The sequence below is a fragment of the Alexandromys fortis genome, unplaced genomic scaffold (genome assembly GCF_014885135.2).
Source record: "Alexandromys fortis isolate MF-2015 unplaced genomic scaffold, M_Fortis_MF-2015_v1.1 scaffold_7, whole genome shotgun sequence".
NCBI classification, from domain to species: Eukaryota; Metazoa; Chordata; class Mammalia; order Rodentia; family Cricetidae; genus Alexandromys; species Alexandromys fortis.
In genome coordinates this window covers 1,540,678-1,550,561 of record NW_026067920.1, presented here as the reverse complement: position 1 = coordinate 1,550,561, position 9,884 = coordinate 1,540,678, and positions in this window count along the sequence as shown.

The following is a 9,884-nucleotide window of genomic DNA, read 5'->3' as shown; positions in this document are numbered from 1 at the left end:
GACGAGGCTCAGAAGGCTGCTGATTAGACAGCTGGTCCAGGAGGGGGGCTAGTGGGGTGGGGTCACACCTGGCGGCGTTCTTTTGGCCCTGATCCTAACCCAGGTGGAGGAAATAGTCAGTAGGGACACCAATTATATATGTGCCTGGGCGAGGGGTCCCCAGATGCAGCCCCCAGAGCCTCTGCCGGGCATGTGTTCCATGACAGGTGTGTTCCATGACAGGTGTGTTCCATGACAGGCAGCCTGCCTCCCCGTGTAGCAGCTGTGTATGACTCAGTACAAACACAGGGAAGGAAACTGAGGCTCGGAGAGGAGCATTAGCCTAGTATCCCGGCTGTGTGTGCTCTCTGGGGTTGGCCTCAACTCTAGAGTCCCTTGGTGGGCCGCACCCTGCAGAGGCTTTGGGGATGGACAGCTGGATGGAGGAAGTCAGAGCTCCCAGCTCCCTGTATTCCTTGCAGCCCAGACCTCCTTTAGGTTCAGGAGGGCGGCAGGACTAAGATCGCCATCTGTCCACATGTCGGCGTCAAGATGAGGTCACTTCCTGGCCATGTGTCATTTGGCTGACCTCTGACCCACACGTGTAAACAGAGCATGGCTCCTCAGGACCTCTGGCTGACTAATGAGATAAAAAGCTCTGTCATGGAAGCTCGGTGCCCCTGTGCAGACTGTGATACAGGATCGGCTAGCCTAGGCTCCATAGGATGCTACTCTAGAGTGTGGATAGAGTACTGTCACTACTACACCCATTTCCTATATGGAAACACTGAGGCTCAGAGGCGACTAAGGATCATGTCTGAATTGATAAAACTAGTAGGTGGTGGGTCAGGATTCAAACTGTCACAGCCACAGTGCTAGCACGGTGCGGATGCTCCTGGAAGCTGGCATCAGATGCTGTGACCTCGGTCCACCAAGTCCAACTTCAGCTATAGTGGCAGAGCACCGTCACTGGTGTCGGCGGCTGCTCCCATGCCCTTGAGGTAGAGAGACGATCCTGGATGACCCAGGTGGTCCCATCAGATCTCCTGAGCTCTCTATAGTGGGGGACTATCTGTCCCTCTGTGACATCAAGGAAAGCTTCAGAAAGGCACCATGTGAAGATGGGGTAGCATGGCTGGCTGTAGAGATGGAGAAGGAGCCTCAGCCACTCTAGGAGGCCTCTAGTCTCTCATTGGCCTGAGACTTGCCAATCCCGGTAGCCAGCCAGGAATCCTCCTTTCTCCTCCGATGGCTTCACCTTGGTTTCCTTGGGTTCCAGGAATCTAACTCTGGTCCTCATGCTTGTCCAGCAAGCATTACTGACTGAGCTGTGTCGCCGCTGGAGCCTCCAGAGGACTGGCTAACCCCAGTTAAGCCCTGCCAATCTTGACTTCTCCTACTGAGAGCCACATTGGACTCAAGGCCTCCCAGCTGTGCAGCAATGAATATGTGTTCCTTTTAAAACACGGAGTTTGTGGCCCTTGTCACAGAAGCCCCAGGCCAGCACACTAGAACCTTCCCTCAGGTCACGTAGGAACATTCCCACCTCCCTCACAGACAGGATGCTGGGGGGGGGGGTCCCAGGACTTGCCCAAGTTGCAGAGCACAGAGCAGGCAGCAAGGGTGGGAACTGGATCCACCCAGACCACGCCGAGGCCTTCCTAAAGGGGAAGATGGTGGAGCTCCCCTGAAGAGCTGAGTGGTCATAGTTGGAGAGAAATGGATCCCAGGGCCAGAACTTGAACAGTAGAGGGGCAGCCGGCCAGACCTACCGTAACACTGCACCCTGGACAGCAGACAGGGCCCTCTGATGCCCTGGGGAGGAGCTTTCCAGGCCTTCATGAAGCAGTGCTCAGGTTCAGACTCGGGTTCCAGAGCCTTTCAGGGCCATCTGCCCTTTGAAAAGAAGCTTGTGTGTTAATCTCTGCACAGCCCTGTGAGCCCCGGCGATCCCTGCACCTGTCAGCCCCTTCACTCCGTGTCACCAGTAAGAATAGGGACTCCTCTGGGTCTGGGGAGATGGATCTGACATCTGATGGATGCTGTGCAAGCCTGGAACCCACCGGGGGGAAAAGCCGATAATGGTGGCACACGCTTATAAACCTGGCACCGGGGAGGATTCCTGGGGCTAGTTCCCACCCTGGGCCAGCTACTGGGATCATTGGCCCCAAGCCAATGAGAGATGCTCAAAAAATAAGGCGGCAGCTTCTGAGGGACAGTATCCAAGGTTGACCTCTGGCCTCCACATGCACAGGCACACATGTGCATTTATGTGAGCACACACACGCACACACACACAGAGTGCGGGATGCCTCTGAACCATGTGTAGTACTAACGGCTGTGTGCATATCTCAATCACCAACATGTCAATCCTACAGAAGATGGTAAAGTTGTTCAAGGCTACTCACTGCCATGTTGGTGCCAGACTCTGCCCCCAGAGCCCCTGGTCAGAATGCCCATACTGTGCTCTGGGACTTTGCAGCTGCCCCAGCAGCATGGGGCCTGCAGGTGTAGTGGTGGAAGTTTTAGCCACTGTCCAAACTTCTGCCATGCCTGGAGCTATGCGGTCGTGCCCACTGATGGAGACCCGAGGGCCCGGTCACTGTACACTCCTTATTTCTTCTTAGAGTAAACCTGCCCTTGGTACTGTTAGTCCTCACACTACAGAGAGGAGGAGCTTGAGGCTCAGAGAGACCTAGGGGTCTGCCCATAGCCACACAGCAAAGCACAGCCAGACTGGAAGCTGCATCTCTGACACCTGTGCAAGCACACGTTCTAGAACTGAGATGAGCATGGGAGGAATGTTCTCCCTGTTTCAGAACCTTGATCTTTCTGCTCTGACACTTGCCAGCTGCAGGATGATGCTCAGCCAGCTGCACGAGCCAAAGGGAGTGTTTCCATTTCTGTGGGCGTATACCGGCTTCCCGTATCTGTATATCATAAAAGGTTGCTGCACAGTGCCTACGGCCACTCTGATGAAAACCACTGTTGCTAAAACCCAAATGGCTTAATGTATATGTGTGTGTGTGTGTGTGTGTGTAGATCACAGTCAGCCCTGAGTGCTCCAAGATGCTCCTGTTTTTGCCTCCCCTGCACTGGGATTACAAGTCTACACCACCACACCACAGTGGTGCTGGGTACTGAACTCGGGTCCCCATGCTCACTCAGCAAGCCCTTTGCTGACTGGGCTTCCTCCTTGGCCCCCACACTCCGCAAGTCCTAATCAACCAACCCTGTTTCCCCTCTGGGAACTTCAGTTTCCGAGGCACAAGAATGCTTGTGGGAAGGCCACATCTGACCCCGACAGACAAAGCCCAGACCTCCGTCCCCATTGAAGGGGTGTCAGAGCAGGAGGATAAGTAAGGGACACATGACTGACGACTTCCACATCTCTATTCTGTGGCTTCACCTTAGGATGTCTGAAAACTGCCAAGTGCTGGCAGTCAGGAATGTTGCCTCCTTAAACTTCAATAAACAAACTCTGAGCCAAGAGTGATGGAAACATCTAGAAAAACAAAATTTATCCAGAAAAAAAAAAAAGGTGAGGTACTCACCTTTGTTGGCAGCTGTGGGGTCAAAGCATTCAAGGCTCCTGGGGCTTGTCGGCATTTACCTGTGGACCGTGTGTGTGCAGTACCCGCGGAGGCCACAAGAGGGCCATCAGCACTCTCAGGAACTGGAGTTATGGCCAGTTGTGAGCCAGTGCCCTTAACATTGAGCCTTCTCTCCAGCCTTTGTGGGGACTTCTAAGGGGTGAGGAAAAGAACCCAGAGGACTGTGGCTGCTCCCTGGGGAGCGCTGGAGAGTCTGTCCTTAGCTGCTGCGTAACAAACTGTCCCCAAGCAGCATAAAGGTATCACCAGTCATCACCTCCCAGGTTCTAAAGCCAGGCTCCAGGAGAAGACAGGCCCTGGTCAGAGGGAGTCACAGCCAATCGGCATTTCTGGAGTGGGAGATTACATGGATGGAGGCTGTTCCATTTGCTTGGCTGACTGCTGGCTGGAGGGCTCAGTCCATCAGCATGCAGGCCTCTCCATAGAGTCATCCAGAGCCTTGCTCAGAGCCCCCGCCCCTTAGAAAGGGTCTGCTCTCCTTGTCATGTTCTGCTGCTCAGAGACCAGCCCACTGCACTAGCGCGATTGCTGCGGGTGTGTGGAGACTATGGACCATCCTGGAGGCCACCCCAGGTCCTCAGCAAGAAGAGACAAGTCATATGGCCCCAAGTTAGTACACTCAACGTGGGCCCTGGCGGCCACCCACCTTTATGGGGCAATTTTACATATAAGCACAGTAAAAAGCAGAGAAAGGAGATTGATGTTTCACGGTGGCCACACTGGACAGAGGAACAAAGGTGTCCAGTGACATCCCCCTCCACCGAGTCCATGTTCAGGGTTCTGTCATGAAGTTAGTTTTAAGTAGAGAGAAAGAGGTCTGCATAACGGAACCGTCCTGGTCAAGGTGTGGTCCTGCCCATCGCTGTACCATCATTGTCTCAGCTCCAGTATCTTCTGCATCACGGTCTGACAAGTTGTCAGAACCGTGTAAGATCTCTTTCCGGGAGACAAATTTCCCCTCCGCCTGGCACCAGGCTCCAGTCTTTTCCTTCTCCCAACATGAGATTCCTGGGCAGTTCCCATAGCTTGGAAACCATTGTTTCAAGAATCTCATAGCAGAAGGAGGGGTGCTAAGGGTCTCTCTAGAATGACTTCATCTCTGCAAGGATGGTGGCATATGACACCAGCCGCAGGACACATTTGATTCTGTTAGGAGCCTTCAAGACCCAGCACCAAGCTACTTGGTGTTCCAGGATGAGATCAGCCCAGGGATATGGAAGAAAACCCCTGGGCTACAGTGTCCCACATAGTAGCTAGTTCTGATGATTAAATAGGAAGATGGGGGCTAGAAAGATGGCTCAGCAGTTAAGAGTACTAGCTGCTCTTCCAGAGGGCACAGGTTCAGTTCCTAGCAGACACATAGTGGCTCACAAGCATCTGTAACTGCAGGTCCAGGGGACCCAGTGCCCTCTTCTAGCCTCTGCAGACACCAGGCTCACATGCACTGTAGATACACAGATGGAGGCAAAACACACAAATTATATATATGTATGTGTGGATGTATATATATATACCTGCATGTATATGTTATACATACACATATATGTATATATGCACACATATATTAAAATAGGAAGAAATGAACCTCTGTTACTATCTGAAAAAAAATCCTCTAGTCAGAATGAAGCCCAAGTCCATTGCGTTTGGTTCCTTCCTTTCCTGCTCACCCGAGCCCTTCCCTAGTTTGGTTCCTTTTCACCCAGTCTACCTTTCAAAGCAACACTACTCAAGTTCAACCACTTGACGCACAGACGAAACAAAGCTTCCGGGCCTCCGGCACTGTTTCCTAGCAACCCAAGCGTTCAGAGCGGGGAATCATCACTGGAGTGCAGAATGACTGTTTCCATGACGTCCCTGGAACAGCTATCTTTTCCCGTCACTGTCAGGATTAGTCAGCCACATGGCCAGGACTTGACGGGTCTCAGAGAGAAAGCTGGGAGTCTGTATTAAAAAGAGTGGTGGGAAGCTCAACTATCAAATCCGAATCCCCAAAGTCCAGACTTGGGAAATGGACAGGGTGGTCAGAGCAGTGAGTGTTCGTGGTATCGTCTGAAACACTATGAAGGGATGGACGATGGGCAGTGCCCTTGGGGACGTGTCTGTCTGCCACTACCCAGCTGTTCATCCAACACCTGTCCTCGGGGCCTACTGAGCGCAACACAGGGAGGGAACTTGGGTCAACACTAGCTGTGGACCTGAAGGGTGTCACTCTGACCTGCTGAGTTCTACCATTTCTTGTTCCTGTCTGCAGACCTCAAAACCTTGCCTTGAGGGGCTGCTGCTCCCCCTACCTTGTGCCTGACCCCTGTAATCTCACCACGTAGGTCCCAACTGTCCCAGAAAAAAGTGAGACCGTCTGTAGTGCACGCTGGGATTTGGAGGCTGCGGACAGTGTGTGTGTGTGTGTGTGTGTGTGTGTGTGTGTGTGTGTGTGTGTGTGGCGGGGGGGACTCAGGAAGAGGGTACAGGACAGGGGAGAGGGGATTTGACTTGGAGCCTGGAGCCAGTGCCAACTGAAAATGGCCTACGGCGTCCATATGCATCTGCCAATGCAGGATCTGGCCACGGGTATTTGTTGGTCATTGCCACTATGTCCCCGCTCTGCTGGGTCTGGACTGGGGGTGTGAGGCGTCTCCCAGGGCTGGAAGATGAGTGCTGTTGGTTGTGAGACACCACGTCAGCCCTGTGACTCAGCTCTTTGCTGCTGCTGAGGTTTGTCTTCGTCCCGACAGTTGGTCCGTAACGATGTGTGAGCATAAGGTCCTCTGTCCCTCAGCAGTATGACCTAGACACTGACTCTGTCCATTCCCACTAGTTCCCTGGTCACAGGGAGCTGCAGGTGTAAAGGTCCCTGAGGTGGGGGATAGGCACAGGCCTGAGCTGACATTTCTACAGGGTTGGCTGAGCAATTAGAACTCTATGATTGTGGAGCGTTAGAATGTTGCAGCTCCGAACCAAATTATCATGGAATGTTTGAAGTTCCCTTACTGGCTGTTCATGGCCCACCTCGGTGCCCTACCTAACATCCTTATGACTGCCAGATAAATCCTTCAGAACACATGCTTAGCAGACTGCTAGCTTCCATCAACCAGGAAGCCAAGCATTTCATCAGATTGCAATCTGAAGCCTGTAGCAGATTTCCCCATTGGCTGTGGGCTGCCTATCTCCCGTCCCACACACAATGCCTTTGTTTCTGACTTTGTTCTGCAACTAACTCAATCTCAAGTGACCACTTCCAGGTAGAATAGGTCTTTGAGGACACCCTGAAATGGTCATAGCCCCAGGCCCAGTTACTCATATTGAGCTCATAATAAACTCTCTTTGATTCCTTTTGAAGCAAGAAAGAGCTGGGTTTTACATCGACACGGGGGCAACTGGGTTATGAGATTATTCTTGGGCAACAATAAAGCTGACTTAAAACCAGGTCCTCACAACCATGGAAGAAGGGGCCCTTGGGGTCACCTACCCCACTGTTCCTGCCTCTGACAGGCCAATGGTTCTGTTCACTAGGGTGCTGCACCCCAGGACTCCCACAAATCTTGGATTTCAAGCTGGATCCCAGCAGCTGCAGCAGGATGTTTGGGGAAGGCAGATTCAATCCCCGTGGTTTATGACCAAATGCTAGAGGGCAGTCAGAGCTGTGATGCCTGCTTGGGAGAGACACAGACTACGGAGTCAACGGGCCTGGAGAAATAGGAAGAACGAAAGGCCAGGGCCATGATGCCAGCCTGAGGGAGCGCTTGTCTCCCCAGAAAGATTCTGATGATTTGTCGGATCGCCTTGCAAGAGAAACTGGAGCTGAGACAAGGAGTGGGGCACCCTGACCAGGACTTATGCATAGCTCTGTCCCTCTACTTAATACAATTCATGTTGTGCTGACCCCCAACCATAAAACTATTTTTGTTGCTACTTCATAACTATAATTTTGCTACTGTTATGAATCGTAATGTAAATCTCTGTGTTTTCCAATGGTCTTAGAGGACCTCCGTGAAAGGGCCATTCAGCCTCCAAAAGGGTCACAATCCACGAGTTGAGAACTACTACTCCCTTAGAGTTACTTAGGGAGGAGTGTCACTAGGCATCATCTCTTTCCAATGTGGCCACATAAAATAACCCCCTTTCTCTGCTTTCTATTCCTTGTGTGTTTAATCGGCCTATGGAGGGTGGTGCCTAGGCCTGGGTAGTGAGGGCTTGCAGGACCCAAGCTCTGCCCCTGACAACTCTGATCCTCGGGATGGAGCATGCGTCAGCTTCTGGGCCAAGAGTGAGCATCCTGATGACAGTCCTCCCGTGACAGCTCTACAGTCGATCTGCCCGTGGGTGTGGGGCCGTTGGATTGTTGGGCAGCAGGACCAGGGCTGTGCAGGTCTGAGTGAAGGAGACTGCACTCCCAAACAAGAGGAATGAGGCCTGGGCCAGAGACCCTGCTTTGGCTGGGGGTCCTCAGGCCGCACACTGGGGTCAGAACCCACATCCAAGGACAGCAGGCAAAGAAGAGAACCAAAGATGTTTTAGAGTGGGGAGGGCAAGAGCTGGGGATAGGGGACCCTGCCATGAGCCCCACCTCTTCTCAGGGCTCCCTAATGTTGATGGGATGCATTCAGGCATCTAGCTAATGCCGACAAGGAATATTTCAGACAGTAAGACACAGATACGTGGCCAGGAGGAAGGAGGGCTGCTTGCGTGCAGACAGCTGGGAGCCAGGTCCTCTGTTTGGATCTTGTCATTTAGCTCAGCTCCAATCTAAACATTGCTGTTTTCAGCTTTAAATAGGGAGCCAGCAAGGACGGCACAGTGCCTCTGGCCCAAGGTTTAGCTATTCAGGAATGTTCTCCTTTTCAAAGAGGATCCCTGTTTATGAGGGTTTATTGAGGTTTTGTGATCACCTTCCCAGACAATCAACTTTTCTCCCCCTTCAAAGCAGCCTATGAGGTCGATGCTGCAGGGATTTGCTCAGGTTGCTCCACTGGGAGGGAGCAAGCATGTGGCTCAGCAGCTGCCCACGGGCTGGGAACATTGCCTCCAGACTGGAAGGCAATGCTTCTAGCTATACAGCAGGGTGCTGAATGACATTCCATTTCTGTACAGTGTTCATTGCTAAGGTGTGGGACATAGAGGCTGTGGGCAGCTGCCCTGGCAGGACTCTTGGCCACACAGGAATGAGAAGTGGTACCCAGAATCCATGACTGGCTGGGGTTCTCCCAGAGGATACCAGTCATGAGGTGACGGCAGCAATGTGGTGGCTAGGGGCAAGCCTATTTGAACCTCCTGGCTCTCTGACCCTTGCCTTTCTCAACAACTCCCATCCAGGCAAAGATGAATGGAGGTTATCTGTGCTTTGGTCCTAGAGTCTCATACAATCAGTGGCGTGATGACGTCATAGGAATCAAATGGCAGCTTGGTGGCTCATCCTTGTACTTTCAGGAATTGGGAGGTTTGAGGTAGCAGGATCACTGACTTTGGGGCCAGCCTAGGCTAACAGTGGATTTCAGGCCATTCTGAGATATGTACACAGTGAGATCCTATTAAGGTAAACAAAACAAAACACAGCATCGAAGAGGGGCCCATGTCTACACGGAGCATATCCTAGTTAGCTTTCCCTGTCAGCTTAACACAGGTTTGAGTCACCTGAGGGGGAGTCTCCACTGATCGCCCAGGTCGAGTGCTCCGTGGCATGTCTACGGGGTTTGTCCAGACTGTCAACAGATGTAGGAGGGCCCAGCCCATGGTGGGCAGCGCCATTCCCTGGACAGGTGGTGCAGGGCTATATAAGAAAATGAGCTAAGTGTGGGTCTGTGAGTGAGCCAGAGAGCCAGCCACCAAGTACAGTTCCTCCATGGTTCCTGCTTCCTTGGCTGTGAGTGAGGAATACCAAACAGGCCAACCTTGAGTTCCTGCCCTGCCCTTCCTCAGCAACGGACTATGACTTGCAAATATAAGGTAAATAACCCCTGTCCTCCCCTACGTTGCTTTTGGTCACGGTGTTTGCCACAGCAATGAAACCAGCACAGCGTCCTAACTTGTCCAAGCCCCATGACAAATTCTGACTATGCTCCTGTGGAATTATTGTTCATGACTGCATACTGTCAGTGGTGCAACCTGGGTTTCAGTGACCATTGCTACAAAGCACTTTTCACCCAAAAGTCGGTCAACAGCTGAGCTGACGCCCACATGCTGATACCAGGTGTCTGGGATTGTGGCTAAGACCTCGGGGACTCACACCTGTGTAGGTCCAGCCTGCTACTCAGCAGATGGGGTCAACTATGTGGACAACAGTTCTGCCCTCAGAAA